The following is a 15,121-nucleotide window of genomic DNA, read 5'->3' as shown; positions in this document are numbered from 1 at the left end:
CCTCATCGGTCCACAGAACTTGTTTCCAAAATGCATCAGGCTTGTCTATAAGTTCATTTGCAAAGTTCAAACACTGATATTTGTGGTGAGGACGTAGAAGAGGTTTTCTTCTGATGACTCTTCCATGAAGACCATATTTGTACAAGTATCTCTTTATAGTGGAATAGTGTACCACAACTCCAGTGTCTGCAAGATCTTTCTGGAGGGATCGTGCAGTCAAACGTGGGTTTTGAATTGTTTTTCTCACAATCCTGCTAGCTGTTCTGTCTAATATTTTTCTTGGTCTTCCAGATCTTGCTTTAACTTCCACTGTTTCTGATGACTGCCATTTTTTAATTACATTCCGAACAGAGGATATTGACATCTGAAAACGCTTTGCTATCTTCTTATAGCCTTCTCCAGCTTTGTGAGCGTCAACTATTTTCAGTTTTTAGTTTTCTAGACAACTGCTTAGAAGATCCCATGGTGCTGATTGTTGGGGCAAGGTCAGATGAGTCTGGGCATTTAAAACCTTTGAGATTGACATCACCTGGTCTTCCCAGACGATGATTTATAACAATCCATGACACTGGCAGGTCTCAGCCTTGCAAAGGGGGCAGTGCATGTCATAAATTCTGCAGAGTGCCCAAACTTTTGCAGACGCCGTTTTTTTGTTTTCTGTAATTTTGAAAGTGTCAATGATGGAAATAAAATCTAACTTTTGTTGACATATTATAAGAATGTCTAATCTGTAATTTGATGCCTTTTGGGGATTTTTCCATTTTTCCTTGGCTTCTTTATGCACATTAATACAAATGTTTACCTGGGATGCCCAAACTTTCGATCACCGCTGTATGCAGGGTCTCCTTCTACTATCTTCTCCACAGAATTATGTATGCAGAACCTTTTTCCACTACCCTCTTCCTCCATAGAATTATGTATGCAGGATCTCCTTCCAATACCTTCTCCTCCATAGAATTACTGTATGTATGCAGGATATTCTTTCTCTACCCTCCTCCATTTATATAATTATGTATGCAGGGTCTCCTTCCACTACCCTCCTTTTCCAAAGTATTATGTATGCAGAATTTCCTTCCATTGCCCTTCTCCTCCACAGAATTATTTATTTAGGGTCTCCTTCCAGCACCTCCTCCTCCAAAAAAAATGATAGAAGCAAGGTCTCCCTCCACTATCTCCTCCACAGGATCTCTATCCACTACCCTCCTCCTCCACATAATTATGGATGTAGGATCTCCTTCCACTACCCTCCTCCTCCACATAATTATGCATGTAGGATCTCCTTCCACTACCCTCCTTATCCACAGAATTATGAATGCAGGGTCTCCTTCCACTACCCTCCTCTTCCACATAATTATGCATTTAGGGTCTCCTTCCACTACTCTCCTCCTCCCACAGAATTATGTATGCAGGATCTCCTGCCACTTCCTTCTCCTCCACAGAAATATTTATGCAGGATCTTCTTACACTACCATCCTCCTCCACAGAATCATGTATGCAGGGTCTCCTTCCACTACCTCCTTCACAGAATTATGTATGCATAATCTCTTTCCACGACCTCCTCCTCCACCGAATCATGTATGCAGGGTCTCCTTCCAATACCTCCTTCACAGAATTATGTATGCAGAATCTATTTCCACTACCCTCTTCCTCCACAGAATTAAGTATGCAGGATCTCCTTCCACTACTTTCTCCTCCACAGAATAATGTATGCATTTTCCATTAGATTTTACTTCTTTGTATTCATGAGAACTAATTGCAAATCCAAGTTAAAAAATATCTGGGATTATAAAATACTTACTATTAGCCTGCAGTTGTGTAATTTCGTCTTCAGTATTTTTTTCTGAGAATGGAAAAGAATTCAAATAAGTGAATATTCCTTGATGATTCAAAAGAGCAAATATTTCCATGCTTGCAAGGCACAGCTGTGGTATATAGGAAGATATACTATTAAATGGCTGTATGTTTAGTGTAAGTGGAAATATGAAATGATTTTGTAAACTCTTAAAGAGGTTTTAAACCTAGCGGGAAAAAGAACAAAACCTGTAAGACAAAGAGATAATGAGCTGGTATGCATTGCATGGAGATATTTGTTAGAAGGGGCAGCTCACCGAATACTGATCTATACAGATCACAAAAAACCTTGAGTATCTGAGGACTGCTAAACGTCTGAAACCTCACCAGGCCCGATGGGCACTCTTCTGTTCAAGGTTCTTTTTCCACATTACCTACAGACCCGGGTCAAAGAATGTCAAGCCTGATGCATTGTAAAAACATGTTTGAGGACCCTAAGGGCTTGCCAGCACCAGATGCTATCCTGCCAGCAGGGAACCTCCTGTTGCCACAGACTGATCTCGTATCACAGCTGAAGCAAACATCTGCAGTTACCACCAGTCCTATCAGGGACACCTTACAGGCAAAAGAGGGACTTTTTTGGAAGAGAGATCAAATCCTTGTCCCAGAAGATGTTCAAGTAACAGTACTGGGGTTCTGTCATGACCATCCCTTAGCAGGACATTTCAAAATCCACAATTTTGTGGAATTAGCACAGTGCACATTCTGGTGGCCCGATCTGGAGAAAGATTGTAAGGGCTACGTAAATGCATGCATTACCTGTACCCGAAGCAAGAGCACCTGAAACAAGGCCTGGGGTCTTCTCAGACCTTTGCCTGTGCTGCACAGGCCATGGAAAATTATCTCGATTGACTTCATAGTGGAGCTACCATCCTCTGAGGTCTGTACAGCCATCTTTGTCATATTGGGCCAGAGGAAAACTCCTGGGAACCTGAGCGTAATCTACATGCTAATAAGGAAAGGCTTCGCCATAGTACAGATGCTGTTTCCAGGCGCACACGTATGCGCTAGCCAAGAACGAGCCAAATAGATGTCGGCAAACAAGCATTTGCGAGTGCGCGTCTGTCATCAAGGCTGGCACCAAAAAGCCTATTGAAATGGAGCTTCAGCGCTGGCTAATTGCTGTTTGGTCTACAGCGTTCTGTTCAAGTTCCTGCATTCCTGATTCCTGTGTTAGCATCTGATCTTGACCCGGCTTACTTCGGACCATTCCTGTCTGCTACTTGTCCTGACTCCTGGCTTCACCTCAGATTCTGTCTCTGCCTGCTGCATCTATTGCTCCTGCATCCATTGCCGACTCTGCCTGTGACACAACTACGCTACTTCCTGCCATATATGCCTGATCTGTCCGTCTGTTAACTACCCGGCTCGCCTGACCCTGCTTCCAGCTCTTCCAGCCTGCTACAGCTCCTTCAGTCCAGCTCAGCATCTTCTAGCACCTGCTTCCAGCTGTGCATCCACAGTCTGTCATCAGCCAAGCCAATCTGACTGCTTGAGCTGTTTGAGAGGCCTTTCTCCACATGTCAGGCTTAACAACTAGGTAAGAGACAACTACCCTCCTCTAGATAATTCCATAGAATTATGTATGCAGAGTCTCCTTTCACTACCTCCTCCACATAATTATGTATGCAGGGTCTCCTTCCACTACCTCCTCCCCCACAGAATTATGTATGCAGGATATTCTTTCTCTACCCTCCTCCATTTATATAATTATGTATGCAGGGTCTCCTTCCATTACCCTCCTTTTCCAAAGAATTATGTATGCAGAATTTTCTTCCATTGCCCTTTTCTTCCACAGAATTGTGTATTTAGGGTCTCCTTCTACTACCTCCTCCTCCTCCAAAAAATTATAGAAACAGGGTCTCCCTCCGCTATCTCCTCCACATACCTATGTATGCAGGATCTCTATCCACTACCCTCCTCCTCCACAGAATTATGAATGCAAGGTTTCCTTCCACTACTGTCCTTCTCCCACAGAATTATGTATGCAGGGTCTCCTTCCACTACCCCCTTTTCCATAGAATTATGTATGCAGGATCTCCTTCCACTTCCTTCTCCTCCACAGAATTATTGATGCAGGATCTCCTTCCACTATCTCCTCCTCAAACAGAATCATGTATGCAGGGCCCCCTTCTACTATCTCCTTCACAGAATTATGTATACAGAATTTCTTTCCACTACCCTCTTCCTCCACAGAATCGTGTATGCAGGGTCTCCTCCCACTATCTCCTTCACAGAATTATGTATACAGAATCTCTTTCCACTACCCTCTTCCTCCACAGAATAATGTATGCAAGATCTCCTTCCACCACGTCCTCCTCCACAGAATTAAGTATTCAGCATCTCCTTCCACTACTTTCTCCTCCACAGAATCATGTATGCATTTTCCATTAGATTTTACTTCTTTGTATTCATGAGAACTAATTGCAAATCCAAGTTAAAAAAAAAAAATCCGGAAGAACAAAATACTTACTATTAGCCTTCAGTTGTGTAATTTCGTCTTCAATATTTTTTTCTGAGAATGGAAAATAATTCAAATAAGTGAATATTCCTAGATGTTTGATGACTCTCAAGAGCAAATATTTCCATGCTTGCAAGGCACAGCTGTGGTATATATGAAGATATACTATTAAATGGCTGTATGCTTAGTGTAAATGGAAATATGAAATGATTTTGTAAACTCTTAAAGAGGTTTTAAACCTTGCGGGGAAAAGAACAAAACCTGTAAGACAAAGGAATAATGAGCTAGTATGCATTAGAGATATCTGTTAGAAGGGGCAGTTCACCCAATACTGATCTAACCAGATCACAAAAAACTTGAGTATCTGAGGACTGCTAAACGTCTGAAACCTCGCCAGGCCCAATGGGAACTCTTCTTTTCAAGGTTCTTGTTCCACAATACCTATAGACCTGGGTCAAAGAATGTCAAGCCTGATGCATTGTCACGCATGTTTGAGGACCCTAAGGGCTTGCCAGCACCAGATACTATCCTGCCAGCAGGGAACCTTCTGTTGCCACAGACTGATCTTGTATCACAGCTGCAGTCTACAGTTACAGTTACATCTACAGTTACCACCAGTCCTATCAGGGACAGCTTACAGGCAAAAGAGGGACTTTTTTGGAAGAGAGATCAAATCCCTGTCCCAGAAGATGTTCAAGTAACAGTACTGGGGTTCTGTCATGACCATCCCTTAGCAGGACACTTCAGAATCCGCAAGACAGTAGAATTAGTACAGCGCACATTCTGGTGGCCTGATCTGGAGAAAGATTGTAAGGGCTACGTAAATGCATGCATTACCTGTACCCGAAGCAAGAGCACCTGAAACAAGGCCTGGGGTCTGCTCAGACCTTTGCCTGTGCCGGACAGGCCATGGAAAATTATCTCTATGTACTTCATAGTGGAGCTGCCATCCTCTGAGGGCTGTACAGCCATGTTTGTCATAGTGGGCCAGAGGAAAACTCCTGGGAACCTGAGTAGAGATGTATAGAACTGTTCGCCGGCGAGCAGTTCCCGGCGAACTTTGCATGTTCGCGTTCGCCACTGCGGGCGAACATATGCGATGTTCGGTCCGCCTCCTATACATCATCATTGAGGCAAACTTTGACCCTGAACATCACAGTCAGCAGACACATTCCAGGCCAATCAGCATACCTCCCTCCCACACCCTCCCACCTCCTATAAATAAGCAAGGGCAGCATCCATTTTAGATCATTTCTGTGTTACTGAGAGCAGGGAAAGTGCTGGTGCTGCTGCTGTTGTTATAGCTAGGGACAGTTCCCGGTCTTGTTAGCCAGTGTTCTTGGTACACTCCTGCTGTAAGGACAGCACCCCAAAAAGCCCTTCCTAGGGCTGGTATTTGAGGTTTTTTTTGTATATATATATATATATATCTATTGTCCCCAAAAGCCCTTTTGAGGGCTGGTATTTGTGTAATTTTTTTTGTTCTGTGATATATATATTGTCCCCAAAAGCCCCTTTGAGGGCTGGTATTTGAGTATTTTTTTATATATATATATATATATATATATATATATATATATATATATATATATATATATATATATATATATATATATATATGTAGCATGTCCAGAACCAGAAAAAAAATTCATATAGGTGTAAAAGGGGTTCCCACCATCCCTGCTCTACTGAAAAATTCTATTTTTTTTCTGGTTCTGGACATGCTACAGAGCTGAAACTTCACAGGTACACTTTTTAGACCCCCTATAAACTAAATCACACAAAAAAAGTTCTTAAAAATTGTCATTTTTGATAGAGAGCCAATTATTGGAAAACTTAAAAAAAAAAAAAAAAAAAAAACTTAAAAAAAAAAAATTCTTTGGATTTATTGTCTGGGGGCTCTAAAAAGTGTACCTGTGAAGTTTCAGCTCTGTAGCATGTCCAGAACCAGAAAAAATAGAATTAGGGTTAGGGTTAGGGTTAGGGCTAGGGTTAGGGTCAGGGCTAAGGTTTGGGATTATTTTTAGTGCTTAGGGTTAGAGGGTTAGAGTTAGAGGGGTAGGGCTACTAACTCTAACCCTAAGTATCTCACCGTAACTCTAACCCTAGCCCCTAACACTAAACCTAACCCTAACCCTCTAACCATAACCCTAACCCTCTAAGCCTAGCCATAAAAATAACCCTAACCCTAGCCCTAACCCTAACCCTAACCCTAACCCTAACCCTAGCCCTAACCCTAATTCTATTTTTTTTCTGGTTCTGGACATGCTACAGAGCTGAAACTTCACAGGTACACTTTTTAGACCCCCCAGATGCTAAATCCAAAGACATTTTTTATTTTTTTTTTAATTTTTCCAATAATTGGCTCTCTATCAAAAAACTACAATTTTTAAGAACTTTCTTTTGTGTGATCCCTCTCCGGCATGCCACAGTCCAGGTGTTTGTCCCCTTGAAACAACTTTTCCATTACTATTGTGGCCAGAAAGAGTCCCTGAGGGTTTTAAAATTCACCTGCCTATTAAAGTCTATGGCGGTTCGCCCGGTTCGCAGGTTCGCGAACATTTGCCGATGTTCACGTTCTCCGTTCGCGAACGGCGAATTTTAGGTTCGCGACATCACTAAACCTGAGCGTAATCTACATGCTATGGACCTGGTTTGTATGTTTCTTCGCAATCACCCACAGAAGAGCCAGCTGGGCATCCGGAGGCTGCCCATTATAAAAGGCTTCGCCATAGTACAGATGCTGTTTCCAGGCGCACACGTATGCACATGCACCAGCCAAGAACGAGCCAAACGGATGCATTTGCGAGCACGCATCTGTCATCAAGGCTGGTGCCAAACAGCCTATTGAAACAGAGCTTCAGCACTGGCTAATTGCTGTTTGGTCTACAGCGTTCTGTGTATTTTCCTGCATTCCTGATTCCTGTGTTTAACCTTTGATCTTGACCCGGCTTGCTTCCGACCATTTCTGTCTGCTACTTGTCCTGACCCCTGGCTTCACCTCGGATTCTGTCCCTGCCTGCTGCACCCATTGATCCTGTATCCATTGTCGACTGACCCGACTATGCTACTTCCTGCCGTATATGCCTGATCTGTCTGTCTGTTACCAACCCGGCTCGTCTGAACCTGCTTCCAGCTCTTCCAGCCTGCTACAACTCCTTCAGTCCAGCTCAGCATCTTCTAGCACCTGCTTCCTGCTGTGCATCCACAGTCTGTCATTAGTCAAGCCAAGCCAATCTACCTGCTTCCAGCTATCCTTCTGGCACATCTGCCTGCTGTCTCATCTGCCTGCTGTCAGCTACTCCTGGCTTCTTTCCCAGCTACTACCTGCACAGACTGCTGGGCAGATCATAGGGGCTCTTACCCCACCATGCTGTTGTCTCACCACCAGTGGCCCTCAAGCCAAGAGCTATAGGAGAGGCCTTCCTCCGCACATCAGTCTCACCAACCAGGTAAGAGACAACTACCCTCCTCTAGATAATTCCAGATAATTATGTATGCAAAGTCTCCTTTCACTACCTCCTCATCCACAGAATTATGTATGAGGGATCTCCTTCCACTACCCTCTCCTTCCACTAGAATTATGTATGCAGGATCCTCCACAGTATGATATCTGCTTTATTTTTACTAAACTTTACTGCTGTTTATTCAGGAAGGCAAAAAGAAACCCATGACCCTTTTATGCTCACTGTTATTCTTCAGCTGTGACATTTCTTCTTTAATACTTTTACCTGTAAAGGAAATAGAAAATTATATCAGTAATTTTTTTTGCAGTATTCACATGTATAAAAACCTACAGATATATTTAGTTTCACAGAGAGACATCAGGCAGCTGGTAATCAACACAATAACAACAGAGAGTAATATTTCCAAGGAATAAGCCAGCCAAATATTGTAGTGACCCTTTACACAGTATTTATTATTTATTTCAGGTACTTATTTTATTATTATATTTTTTAAGTACATTTACAAGACCACACTTAGAAATGGAGACCTCAGTCAGCTTTTAATTAAGAAATAATCAGTATTTGGGGGGGCGTGGTCTGCCGCTGACCAAGATGGACGCTTGATCCAGGCACTCCGCTCCACGATCCGGATCCGTCGCCACTAGCAGCCACAGCCAGCAACCGCACATCACCCCACCGAGCATCCTCGCTCAGGAGAGACACCCGGGCATGCCGCAACGTGGTCACAAGCCGCCCGAACCCCGCCGTCTCAACGATTATTTCAACGCTGCCAACATGCGGCCTCCTCATCATGGCGCTGACAATGAGACCGGCCGGTCTCCATCCCCCTCTGCTGCACACACACAGTGCTCCACGGCGTCTCCTCCATCAAGTGACCCTCCCTCATCCATCAACGTTGGAGAGATGGACACAACAGCAGCTCCTGACCTCCCCACGATGGGACAAGCATCTGACAGAGGTAAGAGGATTGCTTCCTCCCCTGCCCAATCTCCATTCAAAGGCCCACATCCCAAGAAGCAGTTCTGGTCCACAGATGCGGACATTGACAGGGCCCCAGCCCTAGCAGCACTTCCTGCTTCAGATAACCCTGCTTCAGAGGTTGCTATTAAATCCATGCTACTCACCTTACAGAAAGATCTGCACAGAGAGCTTCAATTGTCCCCATCACAAGTCCAGGACAGAATTGACTGCCTGGAGGTCAGGACTGACACTCTGGAAGACACTGTGCAGGAGCATGCTAGGGAACATAAGTGCTGGATACTCAGGATTACCAAGCAGAAGAGCCCCCCCTTTATAAAAATGAAACTTACAGATCTGGACGATCACTCTAGGCGTAACAATATAAAATTCAGAAATATCCCTGAATCCATCAAACCAAATGAGCTGACCCCGTATTTACAGTGTCTGTTCTCCTTGCTCCTTCCACGCTTGGACACATGCAACTTACTTATTGACAGGGCCCACCGCATTGCTAAACCTTCTCACCTACCTGCTGACGTACCCAGGGATGTGCTAGCAAGGATTCATTTTTTCCACGTGAAAGAACAAATCCTCCACACAGCTAGAGTTACGAAACCCCTGCCAGCCCCATACACTGATTTGGCTCTTTTCAGCGACCTATCGCCGGCCACAATGGAGATGCTTAGAGCTTTTACCCCTATCACATCCATCCTTCAAGAAAGGAAAATAACCTACAAATGGGGTTTCCCCACCAAGCTCCTTGTAACGTACCAGCAGCAAATGATCCCTATCTTATCATCTAAAGATGGATACAAGAAGTTGACCAATTGGGGTCTCCTACCGCTTCCCCCTCTCACTCCTCACTGCGGCAAGTCTCATTCTAAGTCTTCACCTCAACATGGTCCCTCTTCTGACAGGAACAAAAGTTGATGGCTTTCCTCTCCAACATCTTCCATGCCACTACTGGATCTGGCGTGGTCGTTGATACACCACTCACTCCACACCCTCAGGGTACAGTGTGCCACGCACACTTGCTAGTTGCTCTTGTAGTCTTACTTTTCAGTTTCCCTCCTACTGGTTTATTGCACTAATTTAAAGTCATAGAGGCAGTTATACGTTTCTTTGTCTCTCAACATTTGTATTGCCTAGTCATTACTTATAATCCTGATCGCATAGGTACTGTTGTGAAAAATTACTTGATTTATTTTTTTGACTGTTAAGTGTCTCATAACTTGATACTTCCTGTTTCCCTCTCTAGAGGGAGTGGGAGCCGGTAGTCCCGTTCTTCCATTCACACAAATCCACCTGCAGATTCCATCATGACCCTCAATATCACCTCCATTAATGCTAAGGGCCTAAATTCCCCATTTAAAAGACACCTTTTATGGAAGGAAGCCCTATCCCACCAAGCACATGTTATATGTGTACAAGAAACTCACTTTCTACAATCCAAACCTCCGAAATGCTCCCACAAACAATTCCCTCACTGCTTTTTCGCCAACGCCCCAAAGAAAAAAGGTGGAGTAATGATCGCCATACGCAATTCCATTACATTTATTCTACATCACTGTGAAGTTGATGACAAGGGTAGATACCTATTATTATTAGCTACCTTTGGGCACACTCAAATGATCCTAGTGAATGTGTATGCCCCTAACACAGCCCACAAAAAATTCTACTCTCACCTGCTTACCAAATTGGCACCATTTAGATCAGACCCGATTATTTTATGTGGCGACTTTAATGACATAGTGGATACCAATCTAGACACTTCCAACCCCATTAAACGCAGACCCTCGGCCCTTGCTGCCCTTCTCACAAATGAGGACATGTATGATCCATGGAGATGCCTCCATGGTGAAGAACGGGACTACATTTTCTCTCACCCTCAGCAGTCTTAATCTTGAATCAACCTTTTTCTGACCGATAAACACACCTTGCAATTAGTCACACTATTGGTTCTATTACGTGTTCAGACCACGCACCGATATCCCTCAAAATTCTAGAACGGGGTGCATCGCCACCACACACTATATGGAGGCTGAATTCCTCTTTACTCACGAATCCCGCATATGAATCTGAGATTCGATCCGAGATTGAGACTTTTTTGAATTAAACAGCGATTCTGTACATGATCATTCCATCACCTGGAATGCGCATAAAGCCTTCCTATGAGGTTTGTTCATCAAATTAGGAGCCCAGGAATGCAAAAAAACGCCTAGCCACCACAAATTCCCTTCTTACCCATATTTGAGATCTGGAAAAAGCCTACAGACAAAATGTATCCGACACCACACACGCTGAACTGAAAACTGCTCGATCCCAACTCAGTAGCCACTTCTATCAAAATTTTGACCTGTACATTAACCGGTTGCGACCGGAGCAAATACATACATTGCGGCGGTCAGCCCCGGCCACGCAAAGTGATGTATCGGTAAGTCACTAGCCTGAGAGCCAATAGCGGGGGAGCGCGCACCACCGGAGGCGCGCTCTCGCCTCGGCTCATTCACGGACACCTCCGTGCGTGTGACCGGCAGACCCGATGTCCGCCGGTCACTCGCGATCGTCTGCTGTGAAGGGAGAAAGGCAGGCGGCTAGTGTAAACAAAGCCGCCTGTCATTCTTTCCTGTGTAAAAGCACTGATTTAACGGTCCTGCTATGTAGGACCGTTGATCTGTGCTGTTACACACACAGCCACATCCCTGCACAGTTAGAAGCACGCCCCTAGGGACACACTTAACCCCTCCCTCTCCAATAAAGTTAACCCCTTCCCTGCCAGTGTCATTTTTACAGTAACAGTGCATATGTATAGCACTGATTACTGTAGTAATGTCACTGGTACCCCCAAAAGTGTCAAAAATGACAGTCAAGGGTCCAATCTGTCTGCTGCAATGTCACAGTCCTGCAGATCACCGCCATTACTCGTTTGAAAAAAAAAAAACAACAAAAATGACAAAAATCTTTCCCTTAGTTAGTAAACGCAATAACTTTTGCGCAAACCAATCCAAATACGCTTATTGTGATTTTTTTTTACCAAACATAGGTAGAAGAAAACAAATTTGCCAAAAATTAAAAAAAAAATTTGATTTTTAAATTTTTTGGGGGGGAATTTCATATAAAAAATGTGAAAAATATTGTTATTTTTGCAAAATTGTCGCTCTTTTTTTGATTATAGCACATGATCAAAAAATTGCACAGGTGATCAAATACCACCAAAAGAAAGCTCTATTTGTGGCAAAAAAAGGACATCAAAATCGTTTAGGTACAGCGACGCACGACCGCGCAATTGTCTGTTAAAGTCACACTGTGCCGAATCGCAAAATACCCCCTGGTCAGGAAGGGGGTAAAATCTTCCGGGGCTTAAGTGGTTAAATGCCTTAAACTGTAGTTCTATTCCTCTGCCAACAAAGCAGGTGCCTTCTTGGCCAAAATGTCCAAAAGACAGGCAGCCAAAACTAAAATTCAATACCTCACAAATTCCGCGGGTGACCGCCTGCGCAACCCTCTAGACATTGCTAACAAATTTAGCGCTTTCTATGCCAAATTATACAACTTGAAAGATACAGACCCTCCCCTCCCCCCTAGACAGCGGATATCTCCCACTTTCTATCATCTGTCCAGCTCCCATGGATATCACCTACACTATTGGAAGCCTTGTCCGCTCCTTTCTCCCAGACAGAAATTCTGGCAGCTATTAAATCACTCCCCCTACACAAAGCACCTGGCCCGGATGGATATTCTAACGAATACTATAAGCATTTCGCCCCCCAACTCACTCCACAACTCTGCAAAGCTTTCAACCACTATGTTTCCACTGGCACTATGCCTAAAGAATCACTAGAAGTCTTGATAATCACCCTCCCCAAACCAGGTAAATCCCCTGATAGTCCTGCTATCTATCGTCCAATTTCCCTGTTGAACACAGACACCAAATTATATGTGAAATTGATAGCACAACGCCTCTCTGCAATTCTCCCCCAACTCATTCACCCAGATCAAGTGGGTTTTATACCAGGTAGGCAGGCGGTGGATGGCACCCGCCGTCTCGTTGACCTTATACAACTTGTGGAGCACTGTCGAGCGCCTTCTCTCTTCCTTTACCTGGATACGGAGAAGGCGTTCGACAGGGTCCACTGGAAATATATGGAAGCATTCCTCTACAAATTCAGATTATCAGGCCCTTTCCTCACTGCCATCGTGAATCTTTACTCCTTCCCAAGTGCACGGGGTTTGGACTTCTGGCATCACCTCTGACCCATCCCATCAAGGATGCCTGCTTTCCCCTTTAATATTTGCTATAGCTATGGAACCTTTGGCACAAGCCATCAGAGATTCGCAAACGATCTCCAGCATCATCATCGGAGACACAGAACATAAAATAGGCCTATACGCTCACCCTCACTAACCCAGTTGAATCACTATTGCATGTCATCCGTTTGCTAAACACGTTTAGTTTGATTTTCCTCTATAAATTGAATCACTCTAAATCCACTATGCTTAATATTGGTATAGCTCCCAACATAGCACGTACCATTTCTTCCACTACCTCATTCCAATGGTCCGCTAACGCATTTCTATCATACTTGGGCATTACTTTGACCTCCCCAAGCCGCAACAACCTAAAATATAATTTTGACAACCTCGTGGGAAGGCTGACACAACTCTCAAAAGACCCGGGTCATCTTCCTGTCTCCTGGGCAGGTCGGATCGCCCAGGCTAAAATGTACCTTCTTCCCCATGTATTGTACTTGCTCCGTACCATCCCACTTCCCTTTCTGACTTCTCAAATCCACAAACTGAAGGGTTTAATCAATACATTTATCTGGCAACACAAAAAACCTTGGATCAAAAAATCACTTCTCCTTACACCAGTCTCTCGAGGAGGCTTGGGGGCCCCAGACGTTAAGCAATATTATAGAGCGATCATACTTGACCAACTTAGAGAATGGTGGTCCCCACATTCAACAAAACTGTGCAAGCAAATTGAAATTATAGGGGTGGATCCAAAACTCTTCCTCACAGCTATGCTACTTAACTTAAAACCCCAACACCATCCTCTAGGTTCTGTCAATACAGCAACAAGGGTTTGGCTAGCCACAACTCAGTCTACAAAAGGCCTACCACAATCTATACCCGCACATCTTCCTATATCAGCTATGGAACTGATATCCCCGGACCTCCTCATCTTTACATGGTCTTTTAAAGACATACGCAACTTAAACCAAATTCTCTCAATGTCTGGCATACAACCATTCCATGATCTCCAAAAATCATTTGATTTGCCGTCCAAATCCCTTTTCCCATACCTAAGGATACGTTCATACGTCTCCAACATTCATCTGACGTCTGAACCATCCATAATAGATCCGATACTGAAATTCTACGATACTCCCAAACCTGCAGTTAAAGGCATATCCCTCATATATACTACGCTCCTGCAGTCTACACAAAATGAACCCTCTTCATCTATGGACTTTTGGTCTCCGACATTTCCCAGTTCACCACCCCCAAACGTGTGGCATCGTGCAATGCTCCTACCATTAAAAGCTTCAAGGTGCATATCCCTTTGGGAATCTCTACAAAAGCTATTCCACAAATGGTACTTTACCCCCTCTAGACTGGCAACAATATACCCCACCTCGTCTCCGTTATGCTGGCGAGGTTGTCAAGGAATAGGATCACTTCAACATATCTGGTGGGACTGCACGCATATCAAACCTTTCTGGAACTCAATCTCAGCATTTCTCTCTTCCCTGTGCAACATATCCTCCCCACTATCCCCTTTGGATCTTCTCCTGGGTCTCTCAATTCCTACATGGCCCTCTCGCATCAAAATCCTGGCTACCCATGTCCTCATAGCAGCTCGTCTTGCACTGGCGAGAGCCTGGAAATCACTGAAACCTCCTACGCTAGCAGACACCATTCTCTTACTAAACAATCACCTCCGAATGTAATTTGCCAAAGCCAACTTGACCACCGCCTCCTTCTACAAGCACTGGGCACCTTGGCTCTCTGATAATAGGAGTGCTAGCCTATGAACCTCTACCGGACTCGATCTAACTGATTCCTGAACTCCACCCCCAGATAACCTACATCACCCCAACTTTATTCTGTTTGGGAAATACAATGCATTCCCACAGACTGGGGACACCCCCACGCTTTCTATATTAGGTGTCCACCTACTTGTCAAAATGTTTTCCTATTTGTTTTTTTCTCCCTTCCTTTTTGTGGAACCTTGCCGGTACACAGTTTCCTCCTCACATAGCCCCTCCCCTGATTGGCCTCGCACAAGTTAATCACTGATGAGTCTAAACTATAATACTCCCCTTGATGTACCCGGTCCTGACTACAGTTGGTTCCCATGTGGGGTAGTCGGAGCCCA

This window comes from Pelophylax lessonae, assembly GCF_965119305.1.
Source record: "Pelophylax lessonae genome assembly, chromosome: 4".
NCBI lineage: Eukaryota > Metazoa > Chordata > Amphibia > Anura > Ranidae > Pelophylax > Pelophylax lessonae.
The sequence above is the reverse complement of the archived record's forward strand: the minus strand, read 5'-3'. Positions refer to the sequence as shown.